Genomic DNA, 16,748 nt, shown 5'->3' with positions numbered 1-16,748 from the left:
GTGCCTTAGGGGTGTGGAAATTTAGCGTGCAAACTGAACATTATCTGCGCCATCTTGCCTCTCCCCAGCGCCACGCATAGCGAATGCACGGCCGCCATTTTAGGCACCCCACTCTCTCTCCCCGCTCACTCTCGATCGCCAGCGCTTTCCCCTGGCGCTGCGATCATCCCCTGCGCGCTGGCCACCCCCGCTCTCTCATACAGGCCATAAACTCTCTCCTTCTGCGCGACCCTGCTACGGAACCACATCCGACCGACATCCCATACATGGTCATGCCTCTCCTTTGATAACCCCCTTCCTCTGCGCCCCATTGTCTGAACTGGTCCCAGGCCATCACCTAGCCCTGCGGATGCAGTTTATTGCCCCTACTGTAAGGGAAACACCCCACATCAAAGGGATTACAGTAGATCAAAGCCCCTACCCCCTGAGACCCGACCGGTCACACACACCCCCGGGAATTGACGGAATACCCTGCTGCGCAATAGCCATCTCCTACTGTGGGTGGGGTGGGAACTTCTACTGTATCCATGTATGGGATCGGATCTGAACCGGGGCTTCAGGGGATATTCCCCCATGCATCAAGGGAATCTCAAGAATGTACTATGTGTAATAAAGCAATAAACCAGTGTATAAGAGACTAGGTCTCAGAGATGCAGTTAGAGCACCTCGTGACGATACCTTGCTGTCTGATCTGATGTGTTCTGCTCCGACGGAATAAAACTTTGTTTCCTGCCTTCCAGTCTCCGGCGCCTGCCTCTTTCATTGGTAAATTATCGAGTGGTATAAGAGGCGATTACCGCCGGGCAAATACTTGAAAGGTTATCGACTGAAACTGCCGCTACCATTTAACAGGGGCAGGTGTAGTGGTACTTGTGGAGTCTTTGGCCTTATTACAGTCTGAAGTCCAATGGGTTTTCTGCTTACAGATTTTACACCATGGCTTCCTTGGCTGTTTAGCTTTGTTGGATTGGGAATTATCAGATGCTGCTTTTTGGGGACCTGTTGAAGACTGCTGGTCTTTTCCCTTTTCCCCACCCTTCTCAGAGGTTTTGGCATCTTCCTTTTTAGTTGCACCCCCAAGGGCTGGACCTTTTGCTTGATCCTGGTTCTGACCCATTTGTCTGCCTTCTTTCCCAATTCTTGGGGAGAGGTCAGATCTGAGTCCACCAGGTGCCGATGCAATAGCTGATTCTGACAGTTATTAAGGATCTGCTCCCTCATGATGAGATTGTACAATCCTTGGTAATCATTTACTTTACTGCCATTTAACCAACCGTCCAGAGCCTTGGTAGCACAATCTACAAAGTCTACCCAATCTTGATTTTGTGCTTTCTGGGTAGCTCTGAACTTTAACCTATATTGATCAGTGGTTAGACCAAACCCATCTATCAAAGCATTTCTCAAGATATAATCATCATCAGCATTCTCTTCTCTTACAGTGAGGAGCTTGTCTCTTCCTTTGTCAGCAAAGGAGAGCCATAAGATTGCTGCCCACTGAACTACTGGGACCCTTTGAACTTTACAGGCCCTTTCAAGTGCAGTGATCCATTTATGGATGTCATCCCCTGACTGATAGGGGGGCACAATCTTATGCAGGTTCCTGTTGGCAGGAGCTTTCTCTCTAACTCTAGGGGTATTATTACTGCCACCAGGGGTCTCTAGACCCCACTTTCTTGAAGCTTTCTGAAGCTCCAGGGACTCCCTGTCTAATGCTAACTGTTCTCTCCTGAGCTGAAGCTTAGCTTGCTCAAACTGGATCAGTCTGCTGTTCCTCTCTTGGGAGGACTCTCTTCTCTGAGAAGAGGCAGAGGTCCTTGTGGATCTCTTAGAATGGTTAGTTTCCTCTGAGGGGGATCTGTCCCTTCTGTTTGGATCCACCACTCTCCCATTAGGGATGGAGGGAGTGCCCCTTGGGCCATCACCTCCATGTTGTGAGTGGTCTGGTTCATCCAGGTCAAGTTCATTTTCCTCTTCCTGGTCCTCATCAGAGTCCACCACCTGGGTGTCCTCTTCTGTGGGATGCCCACCCAACCTGTGTACCCCATCAGACACTAAAGTCTGCTTGAAGTCTGCAATGAGCAGAATTTCTCTGAGACGTTGAGTGTTGGCACCTTTGGTTGTGTTCAAATGTCTAGCAGTGCACATCTCCCTAAGCTCAGCAAAAGTGAGATTGTCATACCTGTCGACTGGGACCTTTGAAGGTCCTTCCAGGGCCTTATGGGCTCCTGATCCTGAAGACATTTCTAGTGTAGTGGATTGTTGCATGTACCTACACTAGGTGTTGACTTCTAAACCCTTTCTTGAGTTGTAGTCAAGGTGTGCTAAGCCCTCTACACACAACTCCAAGTTCAGTAGAACTTATTGTATTCTAAGCTAAATTTATATGTACCGTTAGTACCAAAGTGGCTTTCACTTTAGAAATTCAATTTGTTATCTGGTAAAACAATGGCAAGCTTGAATCCAACCGCTGCACACCAATGTGAGAAGTTGGCCTGGCATATGCTGTCCACTAGTTATAGGGGACACCTTGCACCAGTCCAATTCGACTCCTATTGATGATAGGTTTAAGACAACCTTTAAAGAAAGCTATCCTAGTGGTAGCTGTGGAGAGCAGCCTTCAGGCTAAGTCTTGAAGGAGTGTTAAGCTTATTGTTTTACCATAGATAACCTCTTGAATAACCAAATGAAAGAGTAGTCCATACAGGTATATATAAAATATATGTATTTATTCTAAGAATAATCCCACTAGTCTCTTTATGAAACTGGAGGTAGAGATACAATTCAAACAAGCATTGATAGTTACAATAAATAGCACTGGAATCATAGGGCCCCAGGGGGGGACAAAACCATATATTAAAAAAGTGGTATAAGAACCACGACAATTCTACATACAGTGCTTAGGGCACTTAGGGTCGCTGGCCCCTTACGAAACCATCCAAGGTAGTGAGGAAGGGGACCCAAGGGAGACGCGTGCAGTGGTATAAACTACTATCGGGATCTCTATTAAACCCTATGGAGAATGTTGCGGTTGGAAATTGCAAGAATCTAAACACTTCTAGCAGGAGTTCAAGTTCAGCAGCTTAGAGTTAAGCTCTTGGAGGGCCCACACCCACGACAGTACCGAGGTACCACTGTTACCTGCCCCAGGGAAGCCGGGTGCATAGGTCGTTTTCGATGTCGGGTCGCAATCTCATTTTCAATGGAAAAAGGTGAAGAACTGCTGCTGGCATGAAGTGTCGTCGATGTCGTGCAGATTGAAGATGTAGATCTTGAAGGTAAGGACCTGAAAGCAGAGGGGACAGAGTCTGGGTCACGGCACAGTGACCAGGGGGCTCAGGAGAAAGAGCCCTTCAATGTCGGGTGCTTCCAGGTGGAAGATGGGTAGCTTGGATCGGCAGCCACGGGGTCCTGGAGGCTTCAAGGAAGGTCAGCTTCTGGAGGGTGACTGTCCCACGAAGGATGAAGGCCGCTGCGGTGTTAGTGTCCGGATTGGATCCACTAAGCCTTGGCAACCGCAACCCACGCAAGGATCACAAAACAGCTACGGTGCAGACCCACGAGGTCCGAGCAAGGTCTCCGGTGAGGAGACTGTAGAGCAGGCCTGGAGCAACCAGGGGAGCCCTTTAAAGTGAAGATTGACCTCCGCTAGGGCCCACCAGTCGAGAGACAAGGGACCGCGGGAGGCAGCAATTTGGCGTGCGTAAAGATGCGCTCACGGGTCGCCGGAGCGGGCTAGGGCGTTGATCTTTGGCACAGATGATGCTGAGAGGTTGGCTCAATAATGGGCCAAAGCACAACTTCCCCACTGGTCGGGGTCGTGTGCAAGAGGTGGCCGGTGTCCTGGGGATCTCGGCACCCACGGGGTCCACAGTGCTGAGCTTTGCTGTGCACAGTCACTGGCCTCTGTGATGCTTGGAAACCCACCTCAAGGTAGGCAGAAGTCTTCGATGTCCGTAGGAGCAGCGGAGTTCCAACTGGGTCACTTGCAGTGTTTCAGGTGCCTGCCAAGCAGGGGGGTAACTCCTTTACCCCAAGGGAGATTTCTTCATTCAGCTGAGCGGCAGCAAGTCGAAGGTTCAAGTCTGTGAAGTCCAATATTAATCTGAGGTTCTGGGGACCCTGTACACACCTTTTTCCAGGGATTAGGGGAGTGTCTGAATCAGAGCCCACCAATGGGAGTTCAGGCAGGAAAGGGTGGCTACACCCTCTCCCCTTTGTGTGTTTTCCTGCCTGGGCAGGGGACAGGATGCCCCTGAACCGGTTTGAGCCGGTGTATGCAGAAGTAGGCACTGGAGAAGCCTAAGTGCAAGTCTGAAAGACATCCTATGGTGCACTCACCCAGTTCCAGTCCACATAGTCTGTCTGGGGAGGTGGGAGCACCTCCCTGCAACAAGATCCCTATTGTCCAGCTGCCGTGGCTGGAGTTCTGCCCAGCAACAGGCGGCCAGAGCTGTGTGGGTGGCGGGTAGCATCCATTTTGTACTACGTGCACTTTTAAATTGGGGTCTAAAATCTGCCGCTTTTCCCATATCGCCCCTCTAGCAGGGGGGAATCATGCCCTCACTCCCATGGCTGGATTGGGGGTATGATTCCTACATGTTTGACACCAAACACAACATGGTTCTGTGCAGCCACTCTCAAGTTATCACGCTATCGTGATTACTTATAATACGCTTAAGAGTATATGGTATGGCTACACTGCAAACAACCCAGCAATAGTTTTACGAAGGTTGCAGAGGGGCCCTACTAAGTAGGGGTTCCCCCTCACACATATCTCAGCACCCTGCCTTGTAGGATTAGCAAGGCCTGCCTTAGGGGTGACCTATGAGGATATATTTGTTGTATTTAAGTGGGATACAGGATACCTATATCCCTGTTAGGGGTGCAAGCACCACCTTACCCAGACTACAGTAGTGGTCTGGCGGTGTCAGTTTGTATGGCTGTCCCAGGGGTGGTACAATAAGTGCTGCAGCCGCTGGTAGGCCTCTGAGGGACCCATGCCCTGGGTACCATCTACAAAGGGCTGATAGGGTGTCCTCAGTATCCAATTGATATGTACCTAGGGTACTCACATCAGTTTAGAGAGGAAGCAGATAGTCTGGGGTCCTGGATGGCAGGGCCAAAGCCTGGCTAGAGTCAGAAAACAGTCAAAACATCAGCAAAAAGTTGGGGGCAACTATGCAGTCGATGCCACTCTCCTACATGCATCCTCCTCAACGTGTGCTCCCTGCACAAACACGGCGTAGAGATCTGGGACCTCCTCGACACCCTCTCGCGACATCACCTTCTACACAGAAACCTCGACCAACGCCTACCCTGCCCCCAACATCCCTGACAGATACAAGATACGGAGGAAGGACCGCCCACACCGCCCAGGAGGAGGACTCGCCATTGCGCACAAGAGCTCCCTCCGACTCTCCACCTCCACCACGAGCAACCCCTCCTCCACCAAAGAACACCTTCACTCCCAGATAGTCCCTGCGCGGTACCCTCGCATACAGACCCCCAGGACCTTGTGCTTCATTCGCCATGACCATCGCCATCGCGGACCTCATTGCACCCCACGCCATTGCCTCCATGCTCATCAGAGACCTGAACTTCCACCTCGACAACCCCAACTCCACCACCCTCCTGGACAACCTCGCCAACATCGGACTGAAACAGCTCATCGACGCCCCTACCCACAAGGCAGGACACACCCTCGACTCCCTTTTCGCAGGTGGGAACAACATCCGTTTCAGCCACACCACGCAACCTCCATGGACAGACCACCACTGCGTACACTTCCTCGTCAACAAACCCACGCAGCCCAAACCTGCACCCCGCCCTCAACGAAGAAACTGGAGCACAGTCACTGAGTAGCAACTCAACTCCACCCTCAACCGTGCTGCCCCCACCACCTCAACCAACATCGCAGCCAAACAATTCCATGGATGGATCACCAACTGTGCAGAGGAGCACGCGCCCCTACTTAACCCCGACAAACAGCACCTCAGGAAGGCCGCATGGCATCCAGACGCACCTCTAGACGTCTCGAGAAGAAGTGGAGAAACAGCAAAACCTCAGAAGATCACACTGCCTACAAGAACGCCATGACAGACTACCACCAGCGCATCCGATCCACCAAAAGGACCTATCTCCAGAACAAGATCCTCGCCAACTCCAGCAACTCCAAGAACTCTTCTGCGTCATCCAGGAATTCACCAAACCCCCCAGCGAATCCACGGACATCAGCCCCTCCCAGGACCTCTGCAACAAGCTCGGCTCCTACTTCCATCTGAAAGTCAAAGGCCTTTACGACAACTTCACCGACCAGACACCTGACTCCGAAACCACCCCCACCTCCAGCAACGTCGCCCAGCCCACCATCTCCTACGTGACCCCAGTCAACACTGAAGACACTGCGTCGACCATGAAAGACATCCACTCAGGAGCCCCCATGGACCCACCCACATCTTCCACAGAGCCGCCATGCCCCGGAACTGTGACGCACCATCAACCCCACCTTCGAAACTGGCATCTTTCCCTGACGATTGGAAATGCGCAGAGGTCAGACCCCTACACAAGAAGCCCTCAGCAGATCCCACGGACCTCAAGAACTACCGGCCCATCTCCCACCTTCCCTTTGTGGCCAAAGTCACAGAGAAGACCGTCAACGCCCAACTAACAAAATTCATCGAAGAAAACTCCATCCTCGACCCCTCCCAATCCGGATTCTGCAGCAACCACAGCACCAAGACCACGCTTTTTGCCGCCACAGACGACATCCGCACCCTCCTCAACCAAGGACATACCGCAGCCCTGATCGTACTCGACCTCTCTGCAGCGTTCGACACCATCTCCCTCCGCACCCACACCACCAGACATAATGACGCAGGCATACAGGGAACCGCCCTCGACTGCCTCCGCTCCTTCCTAACCGGCAGAACCCAAAGAATCAGACTGCCGTCCTTCCTCTCCGAACCCACGGAAATCAACTGAGGAGTACCCCAAGGATCGCCGCTCAGCCCCACGCTCTTCAACATCTACATGGCCAGCCTCGCCGCCATCGTCAGACAGCGCGGAGTCAGCATAGTATCCTACGCTGACGACACCCAGCTCATCCTCTCCCTCACTAAGGACCCCATCACCCCCAGCCTCAACTTCCAAGAAGGAATGAGGGACGTCGCAGCCTGGATGAGCAGCAGCTGCCTGAAGCTCAACTGGGAGAAGACAGAGATCCTCGTCCTCGGACCCTCCCCCTCTGCATGGGACAACACCTGGTGGCCCACCGCACTCGGCAGCCCCCCATCCCCATGACCGAAACCTCGGCATCGTACTCAACATCTCCCTCTCCATTGCCCGACAGGTCAACGCTGCCGCCTCCACCTGCTTCAACAACCTCCGCAAGACCTTCAAATGGATAAACCCCCACCCCCGAGTCAAGGGAGAGTGTCACCCACGCACTCATAACCAGCAGACTGGAGTACGGAAACACTCTCTACGCCGGGATCACATCACCCAACACCAGCAGAACCTCCACTGGCTCCCCGTCGAGAAGAGTCACCTTCAAGATATGCACCCACGCCTACAAATGCCTTCACAACACCGGACCCCCTCAACCACCGAACCCAAGAGGAACCTCCGATACGCCGACCTCGCCAAACCTCCACGCATCCGCAGAGCAAGAACAGGTGGAAGAACCTTCTCCTACATCGCGGCCAAGACCTGGACCGAGCTGCCGATCGACATCAGGCGCCCCCCACCCTGCACATCCAGGAAGACCCTCAAGACCTGGCTCTCCGACTGACAGAAGCTGCATTCCCCCCACCACCCCCGGCGCCTTGAGACCCTTACAGGCGAGTAGCGCGCTTAAAACGTTTTGATTGATTGAAACGTCGTCACGGTTGTGTCCACGTAGCAGCGGTAGGTTTACCAACTGGCCAGCATTTTACCATCATGGCTGGTATTTTTATGTCGGACGGTAACAAGTTGGGAAACTAAACCGCAGTCAGTGCTTCGCTTTGGAAATACAAACTCAAAACAGCAATGAACGAATTGCTCCAAAGAGACTTTAAAACGATGCAACTATATATAAACGTGTGACAGAAAACAGCGACGGAGTCACACGTCACAAGTGCAGAGGGTTTTACACACAGCCACACTCATGTGACACCTCCCGCCCTTCCGGAACCACACAATCTGAGCCGATGTCTCTGGGAGAGACGGCCACCAGCACGCACCTACCTGTAGCGCCCCCATTCTGCTGAGCAGCAGGTGCAGCGGGGAGATCCGCGGAGACATTCGGGGGCGAGGCACCCCCACTCCAGTGAGGGTCGGCGGCGAACCCCGCCCGGGCGCAGACACCATCTAACCGCAGCCTTTGGACCCCGGAAGAACCGGGATGCACCGTCCCGGGCGCTGATGTCCAGGAGCGTCTTTTTTTTTTTTTTATCTTCTAAAAACTACATTAGGACTTTTAGACCTGAAGCCGATGGGGATTAAAAGACAAGTTTCCAACAGCAGGAAATGGATCCTGGCGGCCCGGAAAGGCGCAGCCTGGCAGGTGTGTGCTTCCAGGGCTGGCCCAGGTCAAGGGGAGGGCTGGGGAGTCCCCTGGGGGTAAGGGGAGGAGAGAAGGGCTGGGGGAGTCTCCTGTGGCGTAAGGAGAGAAGTGTGGGGGAGAGAAGGGCTGGCGGAGTCTCCTCGGGGCTGCAGGAGGAGAGGGGCTTCCCTTGGGGTGCCTGGGTAGAGGTCTGGTGGTAACGCGGGTAGTGTATGCCTGTGCCACAGTGCTACGAGGGGATCTCCTGTAGAAGAGGCACTACGCTAAGAGGGGCGCGCCACAGTGCTACGGGAAAATCTCCAGTGTAGGAGTAGGCGCTAGGTTGAGAGGGCTATTCCACAGTGCTACGAGGGAATCTTGTGTAGAGGAGGTACTACGCTGAGAGGGGCGTGCCACAGTGCTCCGAGCGGATCTCCTGTGGAGGAGGCGCTAGGTTGAGAGGAAGGCACGGTGCAGGCAGGTGACTCTCCCGTGTGCGCGCTCCTCCTCTGGTCTATTTGCAGACGTGAGGGCAGCAGGGGGCAGTGCCAGCGGCCCTGCCCCTTTCCTTAAGCAGAGATTAGTCTCCTGTAGGTTCCCCCTCCCTCTGCCCCCAGAGGGCCTGGACCTCTGCCCTGTGAGAGAGGAGGGGCGGACAGCCCGCCCCAGTAGCACACACAGAGCCCTTTATTGTCCCACGGCGGGGGGAGGCACAGGCCGAGGGCGTGAGTAGCCGGGCAGGGTTACTACTGGTCTGTTACTGTGGTGTGTTTCTTAATGCCTTTCACACTGGGGGGGACTCACGTGCAGCGGTGCTGCTTCTTGCACACACCAGGACTGGGTAATATGCGGACTGTACTCCCAGAGAGCCGTCGCCCGTCTGCCTTCTTGGGACTGGGCGTGGCCATATTTAGGTCACGCACCAGAGCGCTGTGTATTCTGGGAGTTGCAGTTTCACAAAACACTCAATGGAAGCTGTAACTCTTCGAATGCTTGGAGTTGTAGTCCTCGTGATTATGTACACTGAGAGTTTAAGTTCTGTGGGTACGGTGTTTACTTGGAGCTGTCGTTCATAAAAACTTTGCATGCTGGGATTTGTAGTTCCGTGTAAATGACATGCTTGAGTTATAGGCCATAAAATATCAATTAAGGGTCCTCTTTAAGAAAGAAGGATTAGTCAAAAAGCATTATGAAGGATACCAACGCAAGCATCCAGTGGGCAGACGTAACACAATGTCCAGCATCTGAGTAAGTTGCAAATATGATGTGTAGGAGAGTAGGATCTGCTTCTTATGGTTACCCCCCCCTTTTTAGGTCTCGCCTGACCCAGCGCATGCGCTGGTCTGGCGAGACTTATTGAGAGGGCTCCAAAAAGTGCTACCAGGCCAGCCTAGAGCTACAGTGCATGTGCGCAGGCGCGCGCGCTGCTCTTTACCGCGATTACCTTCACTTTAGCGGCCGCACGGCCGCTTTGATGTTTGATCCTGATCCCAATCACTTTTACTTTCGCGGCCGCATGGTCGATTTGCATAGCCAATAGGTTTCGCTTTTGGGACCTTATAAGCATTTAGTTATGCAACTGTTCCATGGCTAAACACTTATAAGGTCCCAAAGGCGAGACCTATTGGCTATGCCAATGCTTGTTGCTGTTGTTTCACTGTTTTCGACTTAGGCTGACTGGGATCCTGCTATCCAGGACCCCAGTCTAGCTGCTTTCTCCTCTAAATTGATTGCAAGTGCTTTAGGTACACTCCAGATTGTATACTGGGGTACCCTTATCAGTCTCTAGTATATGGTTCACCATGTACCTAGGGCATAGGTACCCCAGAGGCCTTCCAGGGGCTGATGCATGTATTGTGCCACCCCTGAGAGGCCCTTCAAAATGACACCACAGGTCTGCTACTGTAGCCTGTGTAAGGTGGTGCATACACCCCTTACTTAGATGTAGGTTACCTATATCTATTCTAAATCACTGCACATATAAACCTATCAGTTACCCCAAGGCAGGCCTTATCAATTCTGAAGGCAGGGTGCTGGGTTTTATGTGAGAGGGTGCCCCTGCATGAGCAGAGCCCCTCTACAGCCTTCGGAACCTATTTTCCAGGGTTGTTTGTTATGCAGCCGCCCATTTATATTTAAGTGCATTATAACCCTGCGGTAAATGGTAACTTTAAAAATGGCTGTTTGGTGTCAAATACCTTGGAATCATACCTCCCCGCCACTAACTGGTGGGGGAGGTATGATTCCACCCTTCTAGAGGGACTTATGTGAAACACCGGTACACCCGGTACCAGTTTTCTCGACCTGGGCATCACAAAATGGATGCTGCTAGCCACAGAAACGAGTCTGCCCTCCTGCTGCTGAGCTGAGCTCGAGCAGGAGAAGGCTAGACAATAATTTTCCTGTCACAGGGAGGTGTGACCACCTCCCAGACAGGACTTAGTATATTGGAGCTGGGTGGGTGCCCTCTGAAAGTGTTTGAAAGCCTGCACTGGGGGCACATTTGGTGTTCCTGTGCATAGTCCAGTTCAAACTGGTTGCAAGAGCCATTTGCTACTGCTTTGGCGTGAAACTGGACAAAGGACATGGGTGTAGCCACCCCCATAGGTGGGTCCCCAGAGTTTGTCCCACACCTTCCTTGGGTATAAAGTAGGAACCCTGACTACAGGACTTTAGATTTTACCTGAATTAAACTCTGCTACAGAAACCAAGGACTTCAACGATCTACACTTCACTGGACGAATGGAGAATCTCCCTTGGAGTAAAGGAGTTACTCCCCTGCAGCAGCAGGCACCTTAACGCATCTGACCGGTTTGCATCTCCCAACCTCCTGAGGACTTCAAAGATTTCTGCAACACAGGATGTGGGTTCCCAAGCGTCACTAAGGTTGATCTGACCTCTCAGCAATTCTGAGACCAGTATCCCTCGTGGGGACCGTGCAACCCGAACCCCTATGCACCGTGTACTTTTGCAGCAGCATATGCTTTTTGGCGATCCCTGGGGCTGTGCTTTTGGCTACGTGTAGTCCTGACCCCGCGCAGTATTTCCACTGAAGATTTCCGGCCTACACTCCACAAGTGTTTCGTGGGCTGGTATTTCCTGATTCAGCTCGAGGTTCCTTTGTGATCCCTGGTCTGTTGGCCTGTGGGTCCCTGTGTAGGTAACTTTGACTTTCCTTGGGCTTTCCTGGTTGCTCCAGATGTGCCCTGACTCTCCATTGCTTGGAGAGTCCCCAGGACCTTGCTGGTCCTCACCGTAACCTGTTTCCTCTGCCTGCGTGTGTTGCAGTTGCCAAGGCTTGTTGGTGTTCGATATGGACACTGACCACCCAGCACTTGACATCCTTCGTGGGACAGCTCACCTTCGGACTTTGGTCATTGTCGACGTCTCCTGGTCCCCGTGGCTGCAGAGTCAAGCGTCCTATCTTCTCACCTGAAGCACCCGACATCGGTGAGCATTCGTCTACTGAGTCCCTGGTCACCCTGAAGTGACCTAGACTCTGTCACCTCTGCTTTCAGGTTCTTCTCACCTCGGATCCAGGCTTGGATTCCACCGGACACTTTTCATCTTCCCGGCAGCAGCACTTCTTCGCATCACGCTATTGAAAACGACGAGGGTTTCCGACACCACTTGACCCCTATGCACCTGGCTCCTCAGGGATAGGTAACACGGGTACCTCAATACTCACAAGGGTGCTGGCCTGAGAATCTTCTATGTTCCAAAGGGTTTGCTTGAAGTCCTCTTCCGAAGTGTCCTTAAACTGTAATTTTCCAACCGTGACTTTCCCATAGAGTTTCACGGAACTGGCGTCTGTGTTCTTACACTGCACCCGTCCTCCGTGGGTCCCCTGTGTCACTACTTTGGGTGGTTCCTTGGGGTTCCAGCGATTGTACGTGCTCTAGGCACTGTGTCTAGTGAAGTCAGGATTGTTATACCACTTTCTTAGTATATGGTTCGGTCTCCCCTTGGAGTCCGCTGTGTATTGTGCTATTTACTATTGTTTTATTGATTTAATATTGTGTGCTTTGTGCTCTGATCTCATAAAGAGGTTAGTAGAGCGTGTTTAGTAATAAATACATATATTTTATATATATCTTGTGTGGTTCTCCTTTCATTTGATTATTCAGGAGGTTCTGATCTGGTAAACCAAGCAGCTTTACATTCCTTCGAGACTTAGCCTGAAGGCTGCTCTCCACAGCTACCACTAGAATAGCTTTCTATAAAGATTGTCTTTAACCTAATCATCAATAAGGGTTGTTTGGACTGGTGCAAGGTGCCCACTATAATTAGTGGACAGCATATACCAGGCCAACTTCTCACATGATGCACAAAACATAAGTTAAAATAAAATAATAAAGGGCATCAGTGGTCAGTATTGTTCAAAAACGTGTTCAGTGGTGAACGAGAGAAAACATGAACTTTCAGCACACAGTAAGCAGACTGAGGCACTCGAGAGAGCAAGCCAACCAACAAACCTGCGACTGAGGTAAATCCAGGTAGGTGAATCCAGGTAGGTAAGCACTGGGGGAGCCAAGGACCAGGAGAGGCCAGAATGATGCTGGTGGTTAATGTACCTCATTACTCAATGATCGGAGACAAAAAGCCTGGCAGGGACGCAGCAGTGGTATTGTGCTAGGAAGGAGCGTGGGTATTGTGTGGCTGCGCCTGCGCCTCAAACTTTAACCTACTTTTTCTTGGGCACATATGTCTGTGCTGAACTTGGACCTTGGTGCTGGCGTTGCATGGGAGGTGTGGGGCGGTGTCTGAAGGGCTTAAAGGCCCGTTAAAAGGTAAGAAGTCAAGAGAGGCAGGTGGTGGGAGACACCCAGAGGATTCGGTGTCTGTGTTGTCACGTGCGCATACCCCGTGCTTGTGTGCATGTGTGTCCAGGCAGAGTTGGAAACTGTCTGTCACAGTAACTTGTTTAGTTCTCGCCTACCAGTCAGCGCAAGCTGTCTAGTTGTGTAAGGGCTATTGTGGGCTTACCAAGAATGTTCATTGGGCTTAGAGCCCACCCGTTGCCTACTATTGGTTGGTTGTATTTTCACTTCTATTTGCTTACTTCTTGCTCAATGTCTTTCCTTTTCCCATCTTGTGTTTGTCTCTACTTTAGCATAGCTTCTTTGCCATTCTGTTGCTTGGCTGAATGTATCCTCCCACCGCTCATTTTTTAGGTCTAGCTTCAGCGCGCATGCTGTAATCAATAAAACCACTTTATTCCCGCCTCCTGCTTAGGATTGGTCCATTCCAGCATTGTTTTTCTTTTCTGTCTCCTGTCTCGTTCCTGCAGCCGATAGCTCACTTCATTCCAAAGCGCAGCAGCACCACTAAAGTACAGTGTACTTACACTTGCCTTGTTATCTCCTGTTCCTGAGAACTTCATTATCTTTATTCTTTTCATGCCTTTGGCCCTCCGCCCCTTTATCATTCTGCTTCTGCTTCATGTTATTATCACTTTATAAGCCCTCCCCCCCCCCTTCTCCTAGTGCACACAGCCCCTGCAGCAGTCGTCTTTTGGCCAGTTGATGCTTTTTTTCCCCAATGTTTCAATGTTACATTGGTCCTCTGCGCTTCCATCTGCATCCATTTGTTTTTAATTGTTATCATTCTTTTATTGTTATTTTTTTAGTTATTTTATTTAACTGGCTTGTTTCTTTTGTGTAAGCGGTGACGGTTCACTCACGGAGCAGCGCTCGTCCACTTCCCCGACCGTAATGCTTCATTTTTAGGTCTCGGCTGCGAAGGCTGCGCTTGCGCAGTCTCGCTCCGAGATTTAATGACTTTGAGAAGAGGGGCTTGCACCCGCCCCTCTTCTCTCCTGTTCTCCATTGGCTGGCCTCTTAAATGCTGGCCAGCCACTCGAGAAGAGGTCCAGTCACTCCGTTGAAGCCCCGTCCTTTTCGGATCGGGGGGCGTGTTTTTTGCGAGAAGTCTCAGGGAGGAGACAACAGCAAAACACGCCCCCAAATCCGAAAAGGACGTGGCGTTTCTCCGAGGCATTTTCTGCTGTGCCTCGGAGAAAGGCGGTGGTGTCCCGGCGTTGCTCCCTCACCTGATCTCCTTGTTTTGCTATCGGGATCCGCACCGTGCTTTGGACGCCTTTCCCCCTTGTTAAAGCTCTTTCCTCGTGGCTTAGGAGACGGGACCGGAAGAAATTACGTTTAGTACACTGCAGCCAATCAGAAGAGGAGTACAACATTTTGCCTCTCCCCGACTTCCAGCTCATCTTCTCGTGTTTCTTTGCACGTAAACGGGAAACCTTCCCACGCCACGGCCCACCGACACTCCCTCCGCTGCTGAAGTTCTCGACCAGGATGTATTTTGTGTGATTTACGGATGGGGGGCGTGGTTAAGCTTCCTTATGTCAAAGGGGTGTGTTCTTCTACTTCAATTCACTATTGTGCGAGTCGGCGGCAGTTTGTAAACCCTACTCCTCACCCGTCCCCTGACTCTCGCTTCTTACTCCGGGACAGCCATGTCGGACCAGGCTCCCTTCGACACCAATGTCATCACCCTGACCCGGTTTGTGATGGAGGAGGGCAGGAAAGCCAAGGGGACAGGAGAGCTGACCCAGCTGCTCAACTCCCTCTGCACGGCTGTGAAAGCCATCTCCTCCGCTGTCCGGAAGGCTGGGCTTGCCAACCTGTGAGTGTGACTTCTTTCCGCCCCAAAGGGGCCAGTTTGCCTGGTGTGAGGTAGCACAACGCCACCAGCAATTTTACAAATAGCCGCCCAAGTCTTATCCAATTTGAGGGCGTGTCCTCGGTTTCTTTACACCTGGCCTGTCAGTGTCTCTCAGATTTTTTTTTTTTAATGTGGATTTTGACGTCAATGCCTCCATGAAATTAATATAAACGTGACACGCTGTAATGTTTATCTGAAATGTTTGTAATCGTCTTCGTGAATATTATTCTCGTCAAGAAGGTAACCTGTTAAGAGAAAGAAATATATAGCGTTGAAAAATGAGCGAAAACACTTCCTTGCCGTTGTCTCCCTGAAGCTTGGTTTAAATTCTGTATTTTAAGGCGCCTACAGTGATGTCGTCTGCCTTTTCATACTTTGTCCCGCAGTTTTTACCTGCCCGAACTCTGTAGCCTGTCAATTCTGTATACAATAGCTTTCGCCACGCCTCGCCTCAGCATTAGGACTGCATTTAAACTCCCAGAAATAGCCATATATACTATCGATGTATGTTTGATTTCTCAAATTAGGCTCAGATTGGACCAAAAATAGGCCTAGGCTCGCCAAACGAGAGGCGCAAGTACGCGAATCGCGACCTCTCGCATTGCTTGGTTGGTATCGGGGGCTAAGTTTTGGAGAAATGTGTTGCGAATCAAACGTTTTAAATCTTTCCAAACCAATAACGTTGATCAACACATTGGTTCTTACCTGCGCCTTCCTAGAAGCCCACCAGGCTTTAGGGGTGCTTATGGTCCCCTGACTCTGGACTGGGGAGTAAATCGAGGCTTTGGACATCAGAGGTGCTAGTCGGTGGATGGGTCACTGAAATTCTAGTTTTCCGTTCCTAACCATGCGTTCCTCCTGGGCAAGGTGGGGATTTGCAAACTGGCTGAGGCTTTGTGGCCTGCTCTGTAGATTGACGGGCAGTATTTTTTTTTTTTAATGAAAATCTGTGAACATCTTAACATGTCCAAAAAACATACATCACCCTAAAGTGAACGAGGTATTTTGAAGTTTTCCCTGTCTGAACTTGCACGAACACGAGGAGATGTAAGTGAAATAAATGTGTTCTCTCCCCCCCCCTCTTTAATCTGCTCTGCTCCTCCGCACTATTACCTCTAATGGAATGTAAACTTTTTGACAAGGGAAAGGGCAGCGCAGGTGACCCTAAACCGAGCTCGACCCCCTCAAGCCACACCTGAGGCATTTAAAACGAACGTGTTTGTGCGAAGGAACATGTTAACTTTGGGGGAAAGGTCAGAAGTGTGATTTTTGGCACCACGCTTTGGAAGAGCAGCAGGTATTTTCAGCAATGCTAAGCGGCCTTTAAAGAACACGCGCTTAGACCTGTCCGGGGCAGAGTTTATTCCAACAATTCGTTGTAGCCTGCGCAAGATCACACAGTTCATTAACAGTCGCGGCGGAGCTGTGATCGACAACTTCAGATTTGTAATAATAACAAGCATTTACAATGCAACGGTCTCGTCATTGTTAAAGTTAGAGCTATTGGCATTGCTCATGACAATGCCGTTTCTTTAAATGT

General features: G+C 51.2%; 1 protein-coding gene across 1 annotated transcript in view; it reads right to left on the bottom strand.

Annotated features, from left to right (window-relative positions):
* The window catches only part of TMEM102 (transmembrane protein 102), a 43,213-nt gene extending 33,977 nt beyond the window's left edge, over positions 1–9,236 (bottom strand). The window contains exon 1 of the mRNA XM_085636760.1: positions 8,227–9,236. The gene's annotated coding sequence lies outside the window, so the exon portion shown is untranslated. The remainder of the gene's footprint in view (positions 1–8,226) is intronic.
* Positions 9,237–16,748: the final 7,512 nt, after the last annotated feature.

The sequence above is a fragment of the Triturus cristatus genome, chromosome 12 (assembly GCF_964204655.1).
Source record: "Triturus cristatus chromosome 12, aTriCri1.1, whole genome shotgun sequence".
NCBI lineage: Eukaryota > Metazoa > Chordata > Amphibia > Caudata > Salamandridae > Triturus > Triturus cristatus.
This window is presented reverse-complemented; position numbering and strand designations above follow the sequence as displayed.